The sequence below is a fragment of the Pelophylax lessonae genome (genome assembly GCF_965119305.1).
Source record: "Pelophylax lessonae genome assembly, chromosome: 2".
NCBI classification, from domain to species: Eukaryota; Metazoa; Chordata; class Amphibia; order Anura; family Ranidae; genus Pelophylax; species Pelophylax lessonae.
The window spans coordinates 380351191-380375170 of record NC_138769.1 but is presented as its reverse complement, the minus strand read 5'-3'; the positions used below and the strand labels follow the sequence as shown (position 1 = coordinate 380375170).

General features: G+C 44.5%; 1 protein-coding gene across 5 annotated transcripts in view; it reads left to right on the top strand.

Moving 5' to 3' along the window:
• Window positions 1-23980, top strand: part of BCAS3 (BCAS3 microtubule associated cell migration factor) — a 1702410-nt gene that overhangs the window by 186269 nt on the left and 1492161 nt on the right. The window lies entirely within an intron of this gene.

Here is a 23980-nt window from a genome sequence, read left to right as displayed (position 1 = left end):
TAGGGCTAGTTTTTACAGTGTGCAGTGACAGATGTTTTACTGCTTTGAAAAAAGTCTGTCACTGCAAGGACACACAAGAAACAATTATTTCCTATGTGTTCTATTCACACTGCAATGCAGCCTATGGCTACATAAAAATGCAGACATGTTGAATTTTATCGCAGCGCACAACCCAGAATTGCATGACAATGTACAACAGCACAGCACATCCTGCTACTGTACATTGCCATGAATGAAGTGTATATTTTGTACCCTTCAAATAAAGTTGGTACAAAATAAAAAATTAATCTGTGATGCACAAAATCACGCACCACACTGCCCCCTACTGCAGCCAGGAAGGAACAGCTGCCGAAGCGGTCCAGCATCATTCAACCCACTTCCTATGAGCCCAGGTTGTTCAACCCACCACAACCTGTGACTGGTGAGTAAAAGGAGAAGCAGTGCAGTGAGGGGCTCATCTCTCACTGTCACTCTGCTTTCTATTCTTATTAGCAAATGTTCTATCAGAACGTGAACTGATAGGCTTCATATACTGTTTCTTGCTCTCACACTCACTCTGAGCCCTGCTGTACAGGAACCACAAGAGGCTAATACCAGGTCAGATTCCAGTACTTACACTGAAGTTGTGGTGTGGTGGTCGAGTGAATCCTGGAAATGTGTGGTCCCAATAAAGCTGGCTTGCTATCTGAGATATAAAAATCAAAAGGACAGTTCTAGGCGCCATAACTAAAAGAGTTGGGAGATGGGAAAACCCTTATAGTGTAGTAAATCACTTCATAAGCAGTATGGTGTTTCACTAAAAAAAAATCATTATTCACTTAAAAAAAATGGCTCCATTGTGCAAAGGACAGAAAGAAAAAAACAAAAATAACATGTAGCTGTTGAGGGTGTAGTCACCCAAATGAATGGTCACTTTCTATGCCCCAGGTTTTTCACTTCTAGATCCTCTCTGTGGTTGTCAGACAGGTGCAATGAGTTTTTTGTGTACAAAAGCGTTTTGCAATAAAAAAGCCTGTCAGTAGTGCGATCTGCAGAGGTGCCTGCAAAAAAATGTGTAAAAATAGGTAGGAGTTGTCACCTTTACCGAACAAAAGGTTTCTTTAACTTCTTGACGCCGATGTGCAACAAAAACGTGGCCTCCCTGCACTGGGTTTTATTCCGTGGGACCGCATATTTGTTTATCTTCCTTTGTGCTGGGAGCACGCCGCACAGTGCTATACTATACTGCTGTAACAACGATCGGAACCAGGAACTCCCTTTCCTGGGTCACCTGTTCACTGTGGTGGCCCCTGATTGGCTATTACAGTGATCAGTCACTGTGAAGCCCACCCCTGTGTTTCTCTCTCTGTGAATGGAGAGGAAAGATACCTTGTATCTTTGTCTCTCCTTACAGGGAGAAAGAAAAAGTGTGTGTAAAATAAATAAATAAATAAATATTAAAATAAATAAAAAATACCTAGATCAAGGTTTTCAAAACTGTGCTTAGGAATTAGGAGTTGATTTACCCTTAGATATGAAGGGGTTAATTCACCAAAAAAGTGTTTCATGGCTGGATTTGACATTTTCTTAAATCAGGGTGAAAATAAACATTTTCCTAGAAGCTGTGATAACATCAAGTTTGGGAGGGTCTCAGAGATCTTTCTCTAATGGTGTGACAACAATGCTCTACTGCTCCTGAATTCAAAGCAGAGTTGCCACTATCATGTAAGCTGTGCCTGGTTATGCTACAGTGGGATGAAAACATTTTGCTGGGGCACACTAGCTCTGCTGGTGAAACCCTCCCAAAGTGAGTTGCAGTGTCTGGGAAGGAGAACTCATGCAAATCAAATGAAGGAGGATTTTGCTCAGTCAAATGAGGTAAAGGAAGTTTTGTGTTTTCTTTGAGGCTTGTGCATCACAAAGTAATTGATTTTGGAACTTGTTCAGACTGTCATGCTGAAGTCCTTTGTTGTACTTTAAATATTCCTGTGTACTTTAAAGGGTACCACATAAGATCCATTTCAGTAAGTTTGTAGAAAATTTGAACTTATCTAAAGGGCGATTTGTGGCTTCTGGTGACTGAAGTGGATCATTGCAGTATTTTGTAATTAAAACTTTCTGCATGTCTTTTACAAAAATACATTCTCCCTGTTGCTATATTAGCCTTACAAATCATGTTAATAATCCTGTGTTCCACAAGCCATAAGCCACTGAGCTATGCTACACAATAGAATTTTAATCACTGTTTAGTGGAATGATGTCCTTCCATCATCCAACACAGCAACGTAATCTCCTCATATAAGCCTCGGGCAATTAATTTCCCACACATGCTCTAATGGATGTAGGCGATTAATCTGCAGTTCTATGCAGGAAATGCTCATTATAAATACAGAGTACACCAAGCAATTTTTTTTATTTAGGTGATTAAATTCATAAGATTAATTGCATAAAATCACAGCACAACCTCACAAATGGAAATTGTTTTTGTAGCCTGAGCCTGTTTTCAGGCTTGTTTTTTAAACATATAATATTCTTGCATATTTCTATTTTTTGCTTAATATTGTGCATTAAAGAGCAATTCCAGGCCACAAGAGAAGCAAATCAATGAGCTGCCAATGCTACTCAACAAATAATGCAACTATAATATATTTGGAAAACCTGCTTTGTCTATCCTGACCTGAGTTCTATCTAAAGCCTAACTTCATGTTTATTGTCCCTTTATATAGTTTGGGCCAAGCTGGCCCATACAAACTATGTACTGAGCTAAACAGTTGTGCTTGCTTAGCGTGCTATATTAATTGTATGTAGCCCCCACTACATACAGTATGCAACACTGTGTTCTAGCTGTGGGACATAGCCCTCCTATTCCACTTGTTTAATTTAGTTGGGCTTTTTCTGATTTGCTGAGGCAGAAAGGCGGGCGGATGATGTTATGATCTCTGACTCATTCAGATAATACAAAGCTTCCCTTGAATGACTGAGCAGTGTTCAGCCCCACTCTATGTTCTTCCAGGAGTGGGACAGGAAGTTCCCTCCCCACTGCCATAACAGAGCACTGTATACTGCAGCCCTCAAATTTTCCACTCGCCTGCTCGCATTTTGCGAGTGGAAAATTATGTCGGGCGAGCTCCGGGAGCGAGAGGAGAGGAAAGCCGGCCAGCCGGCGGACTGAATAATGTCAGAGCGCGGATCATCCAATTGTAACAGCTTGTAATTAATTGCCGGGCGCTCGCTGACACACACAGTCCCACCTCCTAGCCCGGCTTCTTTGATGGACAGAACACCTGGCCAACCAGGACGTGTGACGTCTATCAAAGAAGGCGGGCTAGGAGGCGGGACTGTGTGTGTCAGCGAGCGCCCGGCAATTACAAGCTGTTACAGTTGGATGATCCGCGCTCTGACACTGGCATAGGGGTTATCTCGCGCCGATCATCTCTTCCACTTAAGGCAGCTTGCTCCCTCCGTCTGCGCTGCTCCCGGGGGCTGGAAGAAGGTGAGTGCCCGAAGATTGAGCAGCCGCTGCCTCCCTGTGTGACTGCATAGAAGGAGCGGTGGGGCGGCTGCATATAGAGGAATTGATATGCAACGATCAATTCCTCTATATGCAGCCGCCCCATCCCCCTCCTATCCAACTTTTTTTTTGCTGGCCCCCCTAGTGCTGTACAGCCCCCCCCTCTTCAGCCCCCCCAGTGCTCTTCACCCCCCCTCCAGCCCTCCCCAGTGCTCTTTAGCCCCCCCTCCAGCCCTCCCCAGTGCTCTTCAGCCCCCCCTCCAGCCCTCCCCAGTGCTCTTCAGCCCCCCTTCAGCCCCTCAGTGCTCTTCAGCCCCCCCCCCTCCAGCCCTCCCCAGTGCTCTTCAGCCCCCCCCTCAAGCCCCTCAGTGCTCTTCAGCCCCCCCCAGTGTTCTTCAGCCCCCCTCCAGCCCTCCCCAGTGCTCTTCAGCCCTCCCCAGTGCTCTTCAGCCCCCCTCCAGCCCCTCAGTGCTCTTCAGCCCCCCCCTCCACCCCTCCCCAGTGCTCTTCAGCCCCCCTCCAGCCCTCCCCAGTGCTCTTCAGCCCCCCTCAAGCCCCTCAGTGCTCTTCAGCCCCCCCTCAGTGTTCTTCAGCCCCCCCTCCAGCCCTCCCCAGTGCTCTTCAGCCCTCCCCAGTGCTCTTCAACCCCCCCTCCAGCCCTCCCCAGTGCTCTTCAGCCTCCCTCCAGCACTCCCCAGTTCCCTTCAGCCCCCCCTCCAGCCCTCCCCAGTGCTCTTCAGCCCCCCCCCCCCTCCAGCCCTCCCCAGTGCTCTTCAGCCCCTCCCCGGTGCTCTTCAGCCCCTCCCCAGTTCTCTTCAGCCCTCCCCAGTGCTCTTCAGCCCCCCCTCAAGCCCCTCAGTGCTCTTCAGCCCCCCCCCCCCTCCAGCCCTCCCCAGTGCTCTTCAGCCCCCTCGTGCTCTTCAGCCCCCCCTCCAGCCCACCCCAGTGCTCTTCAGCCCCCCCTCCAGCCCCTCGGTGCTCTTCAGCCCCCCTGCAGCCCCTCACTGCTCTTCAGCCCCCCCAAGTGCTCTTCAGCCGCCCCCCCTCCAGCCCTCCCCAGTGCTCTTCAGCCCCCCCCTCCAGCCCTCCCCAGTGCTCTTCAGCCCCCCTCAAGCCCCTCAGTGCTCTTCAGCCCCCCCTCATTGTTCTTCAGCCCCCCCCTCTCAAGCCCTCCCCAGTGCTCTTCAGCCCTCCCCCTCCAGCCCTCCCCAGTGCTCTCCAGCCCCCCCCTCCAGCCCTCCCCAGTGCTCTTCAGCCCCCCTCCAGCACTCCCCAGTTTCCTTCAGCCCCCCACTCCAGCCCTCCCCAGTGCTCTTCAGCCCCACCCCTCCAGCGCTCCCCAGTGCTCTTCAGCCCCCCTCTTCAGCCCCTCACCAGTGCTCTTCAGCCCCTCCCCAGTGCTCTTCAGCCCCCCTCCAGCACTCCCCAGTTTCCTTCAGCCCCCCACTCCAGCCCTCCCCAGTGCTCTTCAGCCCCACCCCTCCAGCCCTCCCCAGTGCTCTTCAGCCCCCCTCTTCAGCCCCTCACCAGTGCTCTTCAGCCCCTCACCAGTGCTCTTCAGCCCCTCCCCAGTGCTCTTCAGCCCTCCCCAGTGCTCTTCAGCCCTCCCCAGTGCTCTTCAGCCCTCCCCCGTGCTCTTCAGCCCCCCCTCCAGCCCTCCCCATTGCTCATCAGCCCCCCCTCCAGCCCCTCAGTGCTCTTCAGCCCCCCTCCAGCCCCTCAGTGCTCTTCAGCCCTCCCAAGTGCTCTTCAGCCCTCCCAAGTGCTCTTCAGCCCCCCCCCTCCAGCCCTCCCCAGTGCTCTTCAGCCCCCCCTCCAGCCCTCCCCAGTGCTCTTCAGCCCTCCCCAGTGCTCTTCAGCCCCCCCCCTCCAGCCCTCCCCAGTGCTCTTCAGCCCCTCCCAGTGCTCTTCAGCCCCCCCCCTCCAGCCCTCCCAGTGCTCTTCAGCTCCCCCTCCAGCCCCCCAGTGCTCTTCAGCCCCCCCAGTGCTCTTCAGCCCCCCCTCCAGCCCTCCCCAGTGCTCTTCAGCCCTCCCCAGTGCTCTTCAGCCCCCCTCCAGCCCGCCCCGGTGCTCTTCAGCTCTCCCTCCAGCCCTCCCCATTGCTCTTCAGCTCCCCTTCCAGCCCCCCAGTGCTCTTCAGCCCCCCCCCCTCCAGCCCTCCCCAGTGTTCTCCAGCCCCCCCCCCTCCAGCCCTCCCCAGTGCTCTTCAGCCCCCACCCTCCAGACCCTTGATGGGCACTGATGAGGCAGGACTGATGGGCACTAAAAACATTGTTATTAATATTTATTTTTGTAACTTCTGCATTAATGCAAAAACATTTAACAGTGTAATTTTATGAGGGCGTGTTTAGGGGCGGAATTAGGGGCGGGGCAGGGTAGGAGTTGGGTGGGGTAACTGGTGGCGAGTAACTCTGAAGGCCTGGCTAGTAGCTCAGGACTTTACATTTTGAGCCCTGGTATACTGTATGTAGCTTATGCTACATACAGGTAATACAGCACGCCAAGCCAGCACGCCTGTCAGTGCAGTAAAGAGTTATCTGAGCCAGCCTCCCATTCAGGCCCCGGGTGCCAAATTGTCTACAGTGCCGACACTAGCTGGGATTTGGGAGGTTGGATTGGGCTAGACCGACCCAGTTGAGCCGCTAAGCTGCTTTCTCACCACCAGCTGCTCTGTGAGCCGCCACTGCCGCTGATCACAGGGAAGCCAGGATCTGGACCCCCTGGATTCAGTCTGCTACCTTGCTGCCTTTAAATCAGACCTGGACAGGAGGGGTGGCGGGAGCAGCTTTTTCTAGGACCGATCGGCTGTATTCTCTTCCCGCAGCTGCTGAAAGCCAGATTCAGTGGCTGCAGGAGGAAAATACAGCTGATAGCGATCCTTTCTAGTAAATTGAACAATATAATAGTGCACACATACACAAAAAAAATTGCTTTCAAATCTTGCAAGGCTGCTTAAAAACACCTGCTCTTATTAACCACTTCAGCCCCGGAAGATTTTACCCCCTTCCTGACCGATTTAGGCGATTTAGCAAATGCTGTTTTTTTACCTTTCATTGGTTTCATTTTCTCTGCAAAACTATGCTCCTTGTCTGCAGCTTTTAGGTAATACAAGCATTCGTCTAGGTAGAGGGATACAGGTAGGGTTGTGCTGCCCATTGACTTAGCCACCCCAGATGGCACTCATGTACGCACAGTGGGGGGTAGTGCAGAGGCCAGGGTGTCCATACCAGAGGGGGAGATTCTGCCCCAGGCATGGCCCTAGATACAGAAAAACATTCTCCACTCTCTTCCAATCCACAGGGACACATCAACATGTAAAGACAACACACATTCACATGTGCCCCATGGACTGCCATTGACACTTCACATAAGTATGAAGTAGAAGGAAAATGATACATGATTTTCTAAATTTTTTACAAATAAATATCTGAAAAGTGTGGCCTGCATTTGTATTCAGCCCCCTGAGTCAATACTTTGTAGAACCACCCTTTGCTGCAATTACAGTTGCAAGTATTTTTGGGTATGTCTCTTTGCAGAGAGTAACATTTTTGCCCATTCTTCTTTGCAAAATAATTCAAGCTCTGTCAGATTGGATGGAGAGCATCTGTGAACATCAATTTTCAAGTCTTGCCACAGATTTGTATCTGGATTGAGGTCTGGACTTACTAACACATGCATATGCTTTGATCTAAACTAGGGAATCCCAAACTATGGCCCTCCAGAACTACAATTCCCATCATGACTAGTCATGTATGTGAATGTCGGAGTTTTACAATGCCTCATGGGATGTGTAGTTCTGCAACAGCTGCAGGGCCGTAGTTTGGGAATCCCTGATCTAAACCATTCCATTGTAGCTCTGGCTGTATGTTTAGGGTCGTTGTCCTGCTGGAAGGTGAACCTTCACTCCAGTCTCAAGTCTTTTGCAGACTCTAACAGGTTTTCTTCTAAGATTGCCCTGCATTTGGCTCCATCCATCTTCCCATTAACTCTGACCAGCTTCCCTGTCCCTGCTGAAGAAAAGCATCCCCACAACGATCCCTCTCAATGATGCTGCCACCACCATGTTTTAAGGTGTGTTCAGGGTGATGTGCAGTGTTAGTTTTCCGCCTCATATTGTTTTTCTTTTAAGCCAAAAAGTTCAATTTTGGTCTCATCTGACCAGAGCACCTTCTTCCACATTTTTGCTGTGTCCCCCACGTGGCTTCTCGCACTCTCTTGCCATTCTTCCATAAAGGCCAGATTTGTGGAGTGCATGATTATAGTTCCTGTGGACAGAATCTCCCACCTGAGCTAAGGATCTCTGCAGCTCCTCCAGAATTATCATGGGTCTCTTGGCTGCTTCTCTGATTAATGCTTTCGTTGCCCGGCCTGTCAGTTTAGGTGGACGGCCATGTCTTGGTTCATGACTTCTGAAGGCAATTGGTTTCACTATCATGTAATTCGGGGTATCAGAGTAAAGGGGACTGAATACAAATGCATGCCAAACTTTTTGGATATTATTTGTAAAAAAATGAAAACTGTTTATCATTTTCCTTTCACTTCACAAATATGTGCCACTTTGTATTAGTCTATCATATAAAATCCCAATAAAATATATTTTTCTTTGTAACATGACAAAATGTGGAACATTTCAAGGCGTATGAATAGTTTTTCAAAGCATGTATCTCTCCATGCACTTTTCTTTTAGCTAAACTGGTAATGTTTGCTTTTATTTATCCTAGTACTTTTTTTCACAGTGGCCCAGATTTAACATCTGAGAAATGACAGCTGTACCCGAAAACAGTAGTCATTTATTTTTGTTTTCCACATGTCACGGTTTTAGGTTGATCTGTTCTTTGTAAAAGTATTGTATAAATACAGATATCAAGTTATTATCAGTTGACTGAGACCGTCATATTGACAACGTTTTCCAAAGATTAAATTGCATTAGGCTGTTTATTTGCTTTGGTATGATTTATTGCTTTATTTCTGCTGTTTGTCAAGCAGAAATGTGACTTTGATTTTCTAACATTGGTCAACAAGAGAAAATATGTTTTCTCATTTATGTTGTATTTTCGACGTCTGTTTGTAAAGTACTGTAAACATGTAACTCAAGAGCATGAAATTTGGTAATGAGAGCAAAGTGGGCAGAGAAACTTCATATTGTCTTTCATGTGGATTTATCTGTTTTCATCTAAACAAAATCTGAGATTTAAAGTAAGTGTATGGAAAGTTAGTTTGAGCCCGTATAAATGTATTTTAACGTGGTTCAGCTAATACAGTTAAGCCAACAGTGTCTACTTTCATTTGTCAATGATCCTACCTAATAATAAACATTCATTTCAATACCCATGTGTGATTGCTGCATAAAATGTTAGTGTTTGTAACACTAGATGTGCTAGATAGGTTTTTTTTATATGCCCAAGCTCGTGCAAAGAAACTATTTCCGTCGCTAAGTGCTACAGTATCTCTAAGCACTGTATGTACTGCATGTAGCTTCAGCTTCATACAGTACATAGTGCTGGGTTCTGGCTGTGACAGAGACTTCCCATCTCACACTGAACAATACAGTCGGTGCTCAGCCATTTATATTGTGTATATTATGAGTGCGCTAACCTGTGTGTTGGGGGGCAGCACTTAAACTCTAAGAACTAGAGAATGCAATAAATGGGAATAAAATAAGCGTGCTTTCCAGAAATTTCTGCAAGTGACAAAAAAGAAAATGCTATATAAGAAATAGCAAGGTGTAAATAACTTAAATCCACCAAAGAAAAAACTACTATCACAAAAGCTGTGTTTAGTGACAATTAGTGTAACAACACCCCATAAAGTGTAGATATCCCACACTGAGAAGAAACAAATGGCAACAACTTTCCACAAAGTTTGCACAAATAGGGAAAGAAAGTCCTTTCGGACACAAGTCCATTGGTTTCTTCAAATTAAATTTCCCGTGAAGAGTGAATGTGTCCAAAACACTTGTATCTTCACCCAAGGACAGGGTGGGGCATGCACTGTGGATGGCTCCTTACCAAAAAGATACCAATAATTGGCAGTCAAGATGAATTGACGGCCTGTATCCTCACAGTGTATCGTCCCCTCCTTTCCATATACACCTTGTGCTTGTGAAGAAAATATAGTTAATGGCTCCTTACCAGAAATTACATATATATTAGGCTTGACACGTGTGTATATATGTTGCCTGCGATGTAGTTCCCATATTAACTCCAGAAGGGCAGTATGGAAGGTCAGTCCTCTCCTTTGCTCCACCACCAACAAACAGAGAGGAAGCAGACTAATAGTGCATTATCTTTAAAACAACATGGATTTATTGAAAATTGCACTTACATATAACGAAGAATAAACAAACACATTTTCAAGCCGGCACGGCCGCCTGCAGTGCAGTCCGTGCAGAAATAGTGACGGCGCGGCTCTCCTATGTCCTACGCGTTTCCCCTGAATAGGCTTCCACTGGGAATGGAGCTTGCGTCACTGAGCGCTTTAAATGTCCTCTCTGGTGGGTGGTTTCCGGTGACCCTGTGCCCCAGGAACCGGAAGTGACGTCAAAACCAGAAGTGACACGCAAACCAGAAGTGACACGCCTTCCGGTGTTCATGCTTCAATCAAACAGGATGTTTTGCACTGCTAATCACTTCCTGGGTCATGCTTCAATCAAACAGGATGTTTTGCTCTGCTAATCACTTCCTGGGTCATCTAGCTTATCCGGAAGTGACACGACTTCCGGTGTTCATGCTTCAATCAAACAGGGGGGGGGGGAGAGTAAACAGAGAGGAAGCAGACTAATAGTGCATTATCTTTAAAACAACATGGATTTATTGAAAATTGCACTTACATATAACGAAGTATAAACTAACACATTTTCAAGCCGGCACGGCCGCCTGCAGTGCGGTCCGTGCAGAAATAGTGACGGCGCGGCTCTCCTATGTCCTACGCGTTTCCCCTGAATGGGCTTCCGCTGAGAATGGAGCATTTACGTGTTTCATCTAAAATTATTTTATCAAAGGTAAATGCCTCATTTTTGATGAGACGCGTCAGTACTTTGCCTCATGCAGCCAGGACTATGCCAAAGACTGCTGCATTCATGTCTCTGTCATTCACTGCCTAATATTCCTGGATGTTTGTAAGTGTATTTTTTTACTTTTAATAAATCTATTTTAAGTGGAATTACACTATGTTTGCTTTGTCTGGGATTATCCTTTCCATGTAATCTGGGGAGAGAGGAGATTTATTACATCTGGCCCTTTGACCGCAAACGTGAACATCCTCTACTGCAGTTTGAAGACCCTCAGGATATCATATGAGCCTATCTGACCCTTTTGTCATATGACAAGTTGGGTCCATTTGTTCGGTGAGCGTAATCATATGTCTTTTCTCTTGGTGTTGGGATCTGTTGTCCTACGTGGATCACGCACATCACCCTGGAATTGATTTTTATGTTTTTGCACTTGGGACTTTTATGATATTTTAGTCACATTGTTCACTATAATCATTGTACTTCTTTATTGAATATTTTTTTTACCACGTTATTCTATATATTTTATTTTTCAATACATGTCAGTTGAGTGTGTTAGCTGCTTCACTTTTTTGAGTTAGCGCAGTTTATTTCTCTTTAGTATATAGTTAACTTGAACAGATATACAACTTACTATCAATATTAGGGCATAGGTACAATTCATGTCATAGATAAAAACAGTGAGAAGACAACAATCAGAGTTCCAGAAGGGTAAATCAAAGCCTTCTGCCCATCAGTAATTCATGATTTTGTATTAATCGCTAAGAAAAGCAGTGACCTGGAGGGACAATAGCTCCCTCCTGCTTTTGCTGAACTGGCGGACCAGCTGGTCCAGGGGCTGCAGTTTATCTGTGATACCTCTTTGGATGCGGCTCCCCTAGTGCCTCGACTCTCTGTTTCGTCAGTGGTCCTTCGGCGTGTCTTTTGGCTCAAATGCTGGTCTGCGGACCAGACTTCTAAAAAGGCCTTGACTGATCTTCCCTTCCAAGGAGATTTCCTGTTTGAAGCTATCCTGGATGACATCATTAAAGGTCTCACAGGGGGAAAGATTACCTTTCTTCTTCAGGCCTCTAAGGGCAAGGACCCTCATCGCAGACATGGGCCCCCCTTTTTGGCTTTTTTTTTTTTCATCCCTCAGGGTTGACTGACAAGGGCTTGAAGCCTTTCAGGGCCTCCTCTGGAGGATCCAAACAATCCTGGCCTGGCAAGCTGAGAGCAGGCTTCTCCAGACCCTTGGACAAGGCTCCTTCAGCATTAAGGTGTGCCCTCACCCGTATCAGGGGTGGGGGGGTGGCTTTGCTGGTTTCTGGACCTGTGGACTTCCCTAGTACAAATTCGGTCTGGCTACAAGATTGAGTTTCCCTCTTGTCCCCAGCAAGGTTCTTTCCTTCCATCTTGTGCCTGTCCCGGACCGCTTATTGGGTCATTTTGGGGTGGTACAGGACCTGTTACTTCAAGTGGTGATTGTCCCGGTTCTGACTTAAGAATGTTTTCAGGGTTTTTACTCAAACCGGTTTACAGTTTACAGGAAGGAAGGCAAGGTGCGTCCAATCCTTGACCTCTAGACACTGAACTGCTTTGTTTGGGTGCAGAAGTTTAGGATGGAGTCCATTCGCACGATGGTGGCATCCCTGCATCAGGGGGATTTTCTTGCCTCTACCGACATCAAGGATGCTTACCTTCACATTCCAATATGTGCCGGTCACCAGCGCTTCCTCCACTTTGCCGGGGGAGAGGAGCATTATCAGTTTATGGCGTTACGCTTTGGTCTCGTCTCTGCTCCTCGGCTCTTCACAAAAATGTTAGCCCAGGTGCTAGCATCGTTACACTAACAGGGGATCGCAGTACTGGGCTACTTGGATGACCTCTTTCTGCAAGCAGGGTCTCCTACTGCTCTGGTGGAAAACCTGGAAATCACCCTACGAACTCTGAGGGAGTTCAGCTGGATTCAGGATCTTCAGAAGTCTGCTCTGGTTCCGTCCAAAAAGCTGGACTATCTGGGTCTGACTTTGGACCCCGCCTTAGCCAGAGCGCCCCTTCTTCTGGACAAAAATTTCAGGCTGCAATTCATCCCTTGCTGTCCAGTAAATGGTCATCCCTCCGGACTTGTATGCAGGTGCGTGGCCTCATGGTGTCTACCTTCAAGGCAGTTTCGTTTGCAAAGCTCCATACAAGGTCCCTGCAAAGGGAGATTCTAGCCAAATGGGACAAGACTCCGCAGTCAGCTGAGCCGGGGAGCGAAGGAGTCCATAATATGGTGGCTTTGTTCTCTGGCGCTTCGGCTGGGAAAATCCTTCTTCCCCTTGTATTGGACAGTGGTCACCCTAGATGCCAGCCTGTCCGGCTGGGGAGGCGTCCTCGGCAAATATTCTGCTCAGGGGCTCTGGACACTGGAAGAGTCAAGACTACCGATCAATGTCTTAGAACTCTGCAAAATCAGAACGTACCTTGACCATTGGACAGATCGTCTTCAGGAATGTCCAGTGCACATTTTAATTGGACAGTGCAACGGCTGTGGCTTATGTCAATCACCAGGGCGGCACAAGAAGTGTCCTGGCAGCTCTGAAAGTAGCCAGCATTCTGAGGTGGGCAGAACAGTTTGTTCCAGCCCTCTTTGCTGTACACATTCCAGGGGTGTAAAACTGGTAGGCGGATTACCTCAGCCTGTAGCCATTGGACCAAGGAGAGTAGTCTACAGTGGGGCATCCCCGAGGTGGATCTGTTGGTGTCTCGGCTCAACAGAAAGGCGCAGAGGTTTGTGGCTCGGTCAAAGGATCCTCTGGCGGATGCCGCAGATGGGGTGGTGGCCCCGTGGGGTCAGTATTGTCTGATTTACACCTTCCCTCCTCTCAAGCTTCTGCCAAGACTTCTACGCAGGACCGAGGCAGAAGGGATTCCGGTCATCTTAATGGCTTTGGACTGTCCTCCCTGGGCTTGGTATGCCGATCTGGTGCAGCTGGTCGCCGACGTTCCTTGGAAGCTTCCTCTCAGGGAGGATCTGCTGTCCCAAGGACCAATCTTCCATCCTGCTTTACAGTCGCTGCGGTGATTCCAACACTGTTAAAAGCTAGGAAATCTACTTTTAGGAAGATCTACCATTGTATGTGGAAATCTTGCGTGGTGTGAGTCTCTTGGGGTTCATCCTTGCTCTTTCTTAGTGGCTTAGATCTTGACCTTCTTTCAATGGGGGGTTGAGCAGAAACTGGCCTTGAGTACTATCAAAGGTCAGATTTGGGCCTTAGCAGTCTTCTTTCAATGGCCCTTGGCCACATGCTCCCCAGTGCGTACCTTTCTGCAGGGAGTTAGGCACATGGCCCCTCCAGTGCGGTCTCCGTTGCCGCCTTGGTTCCTTAATTTGGTGCTCTCAGTCCTCCAGAAGCCTCCTTTTGAGAATCTTCAGAAGATTCCCCTTCTTAGGCTGTCCCATAAGGTGGCCTTCTTGGTGGCTATCACCTCTGCATGCAGGGTGTCGGAATTGGCGGCGTTATCCTGTCGTTCACCTTACTTGGTGATTCACAGAGATAAGGTGGGTCTTTGTCCCTGTCCATCGTCCCTACCAAAGGTTGTCTCTTATTTTCATTTGAATGAAGACATTGTGTTGCCTTCCCTGTGTCCCAGGCCAAAATATCGGAAAGAAATTGCCTTGCATGCCTTGGATGTGGTCCGGGCAATTAAGGTGTACTTGGCAGCTACCAAGTCTTTTAGTCAGACTCACTATTTGTGCTCACGGATGGGCCTCAGAAAGGGTTGTCTGCTTTCTCTGCGACCATTTTCATATGAATCAGACAGACGGTGATATTCCATCAGGGGTCAGGTTCCTCCTTTCCCTGTCAATGCCAACTCTACTCGGTCGCTCAGTGCCTCCTGGGCCTTTTGTCATCAGGTGTCAGTGACGCAGGTTTGCAAGATGGCCACCTGGTCGTCGATGCACACTTTCACAAAGTTCGATAAAGTGGATGTGTTGGCATCTGTGTATGCCTTTTTTGGCCGCAAGGTTTTGCAGGCTGCTGTTTAGAGGACCTGGTCCTCTTTGAGGGTGTATTGTTTTTTTCAAGTGAGCTCCAGTTGTTTTGGTTGAGCTCCTGTTTACCTGGTTGGCCATAGTTAGCCTTGCAAATGTATTTTTCGCTCTTCCCTCCCCTCATGTTTAACACTGTTTTGGGAAGTCTCAATGGTTAATAAGATCAGGAGTGTCCGTCAATGAACGAAAGAGAAAATGGGATTTTTGACTTACCGTAAAATCCATTTCTCTGATGTTCTTTGACGGACACAGCACCCACCCCTCTGTGGAGTTGTAATTCTTCTGACACTTCTTGTAACAAAACTGAGTACCTATAGCAGAGAGAGGGAGTATACCCCCTGGGACTGCCCATAGGCATAGCCAGACTTTTTTCTGCCTAGTGTCCTACTCCTGTAGGGGGCAGTATAACCTAATGGTTAAGAAGATCGGGAGCTTGTCTGTCAATGAACATCAGAGAAATGGATTTTAGTCCAAAATCCCATTTTTTTTAAAAAAATGTAGTCATCTAGTTATTCACTGTATGCACAATTATTAGGCCAATTGTATTTTTGAGGATTACTTTTTTTTTTAACAACTACGGTGCTCTCAGTCAAGCCAAAAGGTTAATAAATCTCAAACCTGAATATTTAAGAAAGTAAAAGTGAGGTTTTGACTTTCTTAGGAGAATATCTATGTGTGCACAATTATTGGGCGACTATTAGTGTGTGGAATTAATATGCACCCTAATGAAAAACTAAAATATCCTCACTTCACTTTTTTATTTTAATCTGTTAAAGTTAGAATAATAAACAAACAACTCAAAATTTACAAATAAACATTTTTGACAATTCAAAAAAATAAATAAAAATTCAGTGACCAATATAGCCACCCTTCTATTCAATAACAGTCATAAGCCTTCCATTCATGGAGTCTGTCAGTTTCTTGATCTGTTGACCATCAACTTCTTGTGCAGCAGCACCCTTCCTGATTCTGTTCAGAGAGGTGTACTGCGTTCCTTCACCGTATGTGAAAGATAGCATTAAATCTAACCTAATACAAGTTGGTGAGGCCAACATAGAGTCAGTTTGGGTTACGTTGCAGTTTGCTAATCATGCAGTAACTTGTGTAGGTGTGATACATAGACCACCTGGTCAAGTTAAAGAACTAGATGATCTACTAGTTGAAGAAATAGCTAAAATGACAATGAAAGGAGAAGTTATCATTATGGGAGATTTCAATCTTCCAGATATAAACTGGAAAACCAAAATAGCAAGTTCTACCAGGAGTACAGATATTCTAAATTCCCTACTGGGGTTGTCTCTGCAACAAGTGGTTGAGGAGCCAACCCGGAGGGAGGCCATTTTGGATTTGGTATTCACAAATGGGGATTCGGTATATGATGTCATTGTAGGCGAAACCTTGGGATCTAGTGATCACCAGTCAGTGTGGTTTAATATAAGAACTGTGAAAGAATCACACCACACAAAAACAAAAGTTTTAGATTTTAGAAAAACAGACTTTTCAAAAATGAAATTAGTCATAAATGAGTCCTTATCAGACTGGAACGGATTACATGGAGTCCAGGAGAAATGGGACTACTTAAAAGGTGCACTATTGAAGGCAACAGAAAATTGCATTAGACTTGTCAGTAAAAGCAAAAAAAGGAAGAGACCACTGTGGTACTCAGCAGAAGTGGCCCAAATCATTAAAAATAAAAAGCTAGCATTTTGTAATTATAAAAAAACCCAGAGCAATGAAGATAAGGAAATCTACAAGAATAGGCAGAAAAAGGCCAAGCAAGTTATAAGAACTTCTAAAGCGCAGGCAGAAGAAAAACTAGCTCAGTCTATGAAAAAGGGGGATAAGACATTCTTCAGATATATAAATGAAAAAAGGAAATTAAAACAAGGAATAACTAAATTAAAAACAAAGGACGGAAGGTATGTAGAAGAGAATAAAAGGCTAGCCGACTGCCTTAATGAATACTTCTGTTCAGTTTTTACAGAAGAAAAAGAAGAAGGACCTCCACTTGAAAGGATGACTAATGAATCGTTTGATGCATGTGTCTTTACAGAGGAAGACGTTCTAAGATTGCTGTCTAAAGGGAAGACAAATAAGTCACAGGGTCCTGATGAGATACACCCAAAATTATTAAAAGAGCTTAGTGGTGAGCTGGCAAAACCATTAACAGATTTATTTAACCAATCATTAGTAACAGGAGTCGTCCTGGAAGATTGGAAATTGGCAAATGTCGTGCCCATTCACAAAAAAGGTAGTAGGGAGGAATCGAGCAACTATAGACCAGTGAGTCTGACATCAATAGTAGGCAAATTAATGGAAACCCTATTAAAGGATAGAATTGTGGAACATCTTAAATTCCATGGATTGCAAGATGAAAAACAACATGGGTTTACTTCAGGGAGATCATGTCAAACAAATCTTATAGATTTTTTTGACTGGGTGACTAAAATAATAGACGGTGGAGGTGCAGTAGACATTGCATATCTAGATTTTAGTAAGGCTTTTGACACTGTCCCACATAAAGACTTATCAATAAACTACAGTCATTGAGCATGGACTCCCATATTGTTGAGTGGATTAGGCAGTGGCTGAGTGACAGACAACAGAGGGTTGTAGTCAATGGAGAACATTCAGAACAAGGTCATGTTACCAGTGGGGTACCTCAGGGATCTGTACTGGGACCAATTTTGTTTAATATCTTCATAAGTGATATTGCAAAAGGCCTCGATGGTAAGGTTTGTCTTTTTGCTGATGACACAAAGATATGTAACAGGGTTGATGTTCCTGGAGGGAAATGCCAAATGGAAAAGGATTTAGGAAAACTAGAAGAATGGTCAGAACTCTGGCAACTGAAATTTAATGTGGATAAGTGCAAGATAATGCACCTGGGGCGTAAAAACCCAAGGGCAGAATATAGAATATTTGACACAGTCCTGACCTCAGTATCTGAGGAAAGGGATTTAGGAGTAATTATTTCAGAAGACTTAAAGGTGGGAGGACAATGTAATAGAGCAGCACGAAATGCCAGCAGAATGCTTGGATGTATAGGGAGAGGTATAAGCAGTAGAAAGAGAGAAGTGCTTATGCCGCTGTACAGAACACTGGTGAGACCTCACTTGGAGTATTGTGCGCAGTATTGGAGGCCATATCTCCAGAAGGATATAGATACTCTAGAGAGAGTTCAGAGAAGAGCTACTAAACTAGTACATGGATTGCAGGAAAAAACTTACCAGGAAAGGTTAAAGGACCTTAACATGTATAGCTTGGAAGAAAGAAGAGACAGAGGGGATATGATAGAAACTTTTAAATACATAAAGGGAATCAACTCGGTAAAGGAGGAGAGCATATTTAAAAGAAGAAAAACTACCACAAGAGGACACCATTTTAAACTAGAGGGGCAAAGGTTTAAAAGTAATATGAGGAAGTATTACTTTACTGAGAGAGTAGTGGATGCATGGAATAACCTTCCTGCAGAAGTGGTAGCTGCAAATACAGTGAAGGAGTTTAAGCATGCATGGGATAGGCATAAGGCTATCCTTCATATAAGATAGGGCCAGGGACTATTCATAGGATTCAGATATATTGGGCAGACTAGATGGGCCAAATGGTTCTTATCTGCCGACACATTCTATGTTTCTATGTTTCTATGTAAATATCCCATTTAAGAAGGGCCCACAAGTTCTCAATAGAGTTTAGGTCAGACAAGGAAGTGGGCCATGTCATTATTCTTTAATCTTTCATTCTTTCACTTGCCGACCGCTCACAGTAATATTACTGCGGCAGGTCGGCTCCCCTGGGTCCTGCGACATAGACGGTCGCTGGACTCCTAGTGGTCTCGCCACCTCTCTTCCCCGATTGTTGGGGAAAGTGTGAGAAGATCCGCCCGCTTGTGTAAACAAAGCAGGCCGATCTTCTCTGTGACAGACGGGGAGAGATCACAGAATTCAGCATAGCTGAACCTCCGATCTCTGTCTGTATCACAGAACCCCCCTCCCCCCACACACGTCAGTAAGCATGAGACATACATTTAACCCCTTGATCACCAACAGTGTTAACCCCTTCCCTGCCAGTGTCATTATTACAGTAACAGTGCATATTTATAGCACTGATAATGTCACTGGTCCCCCCAAAAGTGTCAAAAATGTCAGTTAGGGGTCCGATCTGTCCGCCGCAATGTCACAGTCAAAAATCGCAGATCGCCGCCATTACTAGTAAAAAAAAAAACAATAAAAATGACATAAATCTTTCCCGTAGTTAGTAAACGCGATAACCTTTGCCCAAACCAATCAAAATACGCTTATTGCAATATGTTTACCAAAAATATGTAGCCGAAAACAAATTGGCCTAAAATGTTAAAAAATTTTGATTTTTAAATTTTTTTTTGGGAATCTTGTATATCAGAATGTGAAAAATATTGTTTTTTTTTTCAAAATTGACGCTCTTTTTAAAAAAATTAAAAATCGCACAGGTGATCTAATACCACCAAAAGAAAGCTCTGTTTGTGGGGAAAAAAGTACGTAAATTTCGTTTGGTTACAGTGTCGCACAACCGCGTAATTTTCCGTTAAACTAACACAGTGCCGAATTGCAAAAAATGGCCTGGTCAGGAATGGGGTAAAATCTTCCAATCTTGAAGTGGATAAAAATATGCTCATTGAGAATTTTTGTCAGACATGTAGCTAAATACATTTTGGCCTAAATATATGACAAAAATGTAATATATTCGAAATATTTTACCAGTCAAAGTAGAAAATGTAAATTTTTTGCAAAATTTTCGCTCTTTTTTTTATTAATATTGCAAAAAATAAAAAGTGCAGAGGTGATCAAATGCCATCAAAAGAAAGCTCTGTTTGTGGGAAAAAAGAACGTAAATTTAGTTTGTGTACAGCATTGCATGACCGCGCAATTGTCTGTTAAAGTCGCGCAGTGCCAAGTTGAAAAAAGTGGCCTGGTCATTGAGCAGCAAAATCTTCTGGGGCTAAAGTGGTTAATTATTTGATCATGAAAAAAGAATGCAGACAAGAATTCCTGACTTTTCCTGACACTTCTGATCTCAGTACTTTCAGGTTAGTGACTTAGAAAGTGTTTTTTGCCAATGGGTTAGCGTAACAGCCAGACAACTAGCAATTTCAAAAGGAGGTCGGCAGTTTCAGGCCTTCACAAAGTAAAATTCCATATTATGTATCAGATCAATTTGTCTGATTAAAAGGTGCCTATTCTTTTGTAACTTGGTCTAAGAGATGTTCTGTAATCACATGGGATGTCTGTAAATGAAATAGTGCCTATCGTTTTAGATTTACATTTTCTACCCCTTTTTGCATACCTTTTATTGATTGTTTACTCTGCCTTGTAAGCCGTTTCCATATGTTTCTCAGGAAAATAAACATAAAGTTTACAAGACTATGCCTTTTCATGCATAAGCTTATGGATTTGTGATGCTGACAGATGGTCCTGGAATTATTCCTCTATTAGCTGTAGGTAGGAAACACGTTTAGATGAAATTGAACAATGTCCTACAATTCATACTAGTCAGTATTACTGTGCAAATTGTTTTATTACGAATGAAGCAGATTGTAAACTAGCAGTGGCATTTTGCCTATGTAGGAGGAAAGGGGAGGCAGACTTTTTAGGAATTATGCTCATGCACATGGTTGTATTGAGGCATATAACACAAAATACGGTCACATTTCAGCACCCAGGAGACAAAGTTGTTGCGTATAGTTGACTGTACAAATGAATTACATGATACGGCTGTACACGATGACAGCCGTACCCAGTAATTCATTTGCACAGGTAGCTAGACCCAACGTCCGTTGGCTTGTGTGCCAAATTACGGTCATCTTGCATACCTCCATCTTCATGAGTCCTTACTAGCAGTCAGCAATATTATGTCTGGGTGGATATGTGGCACTACTGGGTGCCCTACTACCCTTACAGTCTGTCTTGTTTATGTAGAAATCCAGCCCTGCTTGTCAGTCTGAAAACAAGCCGGTACTAATTCTTCTCAAAGCTGATTCTGAGATTGCAGCATTTTGCATCTTTTTTGCAGTACTTCAGTACTGCATTCGCCATTTTGAGCGATGCTTTTCATTAGCACTTTTTGGAGCTGTTCTGTTGGAGTACAAGCGACAGGTCATATTTTCCATTATTACCTAGAGCTGTATTAACATTATGACTTTGCAGCAAGTAGGAAATGACAAAGGAAATGGAGACAGAGGGGTTGATTCATCAAGCTCCATATCATGGGAGTTACTACCGGAACAGTCACATTAACTGAACTTGATCAATTTTCCCCAGGAGAATAATAAAACCATGAGGACAGCATTTTCTTCTATATTGAGCGAGCATCCAAGATCTAAATTTGTAAATGTGATAACTGCCAAACTGTTCTGTTGCACAAAACAGGAAATGTAAATCTTACACAAAATGTAAGAACACCTAATGTGAAAATACATAAACATAAATCACTTTGGAAATGATGCCTCTTCCTTAACAATTATTCATCCTGCATGGCAGATGAAAATGTTCAAGATATAGTAGACATTTACATACTTCACTATATGCACATGGATGAAGAGGCATGTCTCCTATTTAACATGATGCACCAACCAAGTTTGTGGGAAAAAATATTTGTGTTCTAGATATAAACTAAAATTGGTAGTACATGATACAATCTTCTATACATTTGACATCTATCTAGTATGGGGGTCTTCTTAAAGTGTATGTAAACACAAATAATAAAGTAGATAAAATAAATCACAGTGGAAGACTGTGGACTGAACTGTGCTTTTCCACAAGAGGTGTGTGTTGATTACAATCAATTAACCATGTTTCTCACTGGGAGGAAAATAGGTTTTTAAAAAACAGTGTGAATAAATTGCCATGCACAAAAAACAATAGCACATAAAAACCAAAAACCGGACATAGCCCAAAGTGGCTAAAGGAGTCTAAAATGTACCCTCCAAAAATTAAATGAGTGGGTAGTTAGAAAAATAAAAAATAATAAGTGTAGAGTACATAATAAGGAATACAAAACAGTTCTCTACAAACTAACAACAGGGGGAATGCTGCTGCTGATAGGCTGCGTGGGGGAGCGCTGCAATCTATTGTGGAACAAGACTAATGAATAGATTTATTACTGAAAACCAATAACATATTACACTCACAAACAATCAATGAGAGAGAGGGTACGGTGGAAAGCAGGATACTGGAGCTGTGAAGTCTGTGCAAGGGACGTCTGACTCCCTGCCTTGATCAAAGGCTGGGGGGTAAAGCGATGGCTGTCACTGGAGATACTGACACTGCAGGACAAGATGACAGGAGCCGCTGGGGTCCAGGAACCATCCATAAAACCATCTGTAGTACAATGCAATGCTTCCCTGGTAACAGTGACGCATTTCAAAGCAATTCTGCTTCTTTATCAACTTGTCAAACTGTCTACCTGCTATAAATAAGACCAAACCAGAAAGGGGAGGGCCTGCACAGGTGAAAAAAATTGCAAGGCTTGCAGGTGCCATTTATCCCGGGAGGGGCAGAAAAAAGTGTTTCTATATGTAACTTAAAAAAACAAATGCACATTTATGTAAACGAGATATATCACAATAAAAACAGTAACATTTCTGTAACAGCCCGAAACCAACACTCATATGTTTTAAATACATATCATAATTAGATGACAGATGATCACTGGGCAATTACATCTTTTTCCACCTCTCCGTGAATATTAAGGGGGGATTTGTTTATTCTCAAGGGAAGTAAATACATGTAAAATGAGTATACTCAAAAAAATTATATAAATAAAAAAGAAAGATTTTTTATATATTCTAGTTTAAGAGACTTTATCAATGATCAATTTGACCAATATGCGTTTAAAGAAATGGATAGATACAATATAAATTAACAATATAATAGATCTTGTTAATACATCTTTCTACAGGAACATAGGTGTCAATCGATGGAATGCTTAAATTGTAATAAATAAATACATAAGAAAAAGGGAACCTCCATTGTGTATATGGTGGGGATTGAGGAGAGTTCTAGAGTTGTGACAAGGGTGGTAGTAGAGCAGCAGTGGTATTAATGACTGGCACTCGATGACAGATGAAAATGGATCACTTGGCCATGCAAAGCAGGGGAGATGATAGCCAGCGCATACTGCATCAGCCATAGACCTGAAGAGTAATGGAACCTATTGCCGACATAAGGATGGGGTGGAAGGAGAGGGGTGTAGGACCTGTGTGGAGTGGGGATGAGGTAGTCAGACTGGAGGAGGCTGGAACAAGGAATGAAGCTGCATGCAATAGACCGCTCTGAAGATGGAATGATGGAGAACTGTTGACAAACCAGAGGTCACATCTAGATAGAATTAAGTGTTGGTGCTGACGTCCAGTTCCTCATTGAGGCCATCTGGAGACATAGTGTGTAATTTGAAGATCCAGTAGACCTCAAAAGCACAAAGAGATTTAAACCTTTCGCCTTCGGGCAGGCAGGAATTGGCTCAATGACAAAGACTCTCAAACAGTCTGGATTTTTGTTGTGATGTAGCGGGCAGTGTCTGGAGACACTAAATTTGGGGAGACCCTTCTCAACACTCCGGTGATGTTCACTGAAGCATGCCCGGAGAGATCTAATGGTCCGTCCAACATATTTCATACCAGAAGAACAGTTGATGCAATATACCACAAAAGTAGTGGAGCAGGTGTTGAAGTTATTAATGGGGTAGCTTCGGCTCTCATGGGCCACTAAGGACTGTTGCCCATGGCTCACAAATCCACAGATGAGGCAACTACATTTTTTCCATAGTTTTTTTGCCTTTGAGGGCTAGAAAGATGAGAAGGGTTGGAACAAGAAATGTTCTATGTGGAGAGAGCTTGCTTGGAGCTATCCTATTCTTAAAGTGTTTGTTACCCCAAAAAATAAATATTAATTCTGTTCCTTTAAAGCATGTTATACAGCACATTGCCTTTCTGTCACCTGAACTACCTGGCTGACACTGCCTGGTTCTGCCCTCCCCCCTGCAAACTGACCACGGTTTATCATGGCTACTGAACCTGACACAGTGGTCAGTTTACGTGCCTCCGTCATCCGCAGCTCTCCTCTGTTCTCTCCCCCCACCCCTCCCTGCCTGTCAGCTAGTGACAGTGCCTGCCCCTCCCCTCCTGCTGCTGAAATAACTTTTACATTTTCAAACAATCCTCTGTGTCTGATAATGTTAGGCTCCCCAGACACTGTGGCATCTAACATTATCAGACACAGAGGATTTCAGAAAGACAATTCAGTGGCTTAACAACCACTTGAACACGTGTGAACTTCCTGAAGATCACACTAGGGCGAGGATGTAACTTGGGACCTCATTTAAGTATCCCCCAGTGTTTGTTGAGAGTGGGATGGAGTGAAAATGGGTATTAAATCGGGTGCTAAAAAATTAGGCCCAGAGTGCTGATGTCTCTCAAAGACTTGGT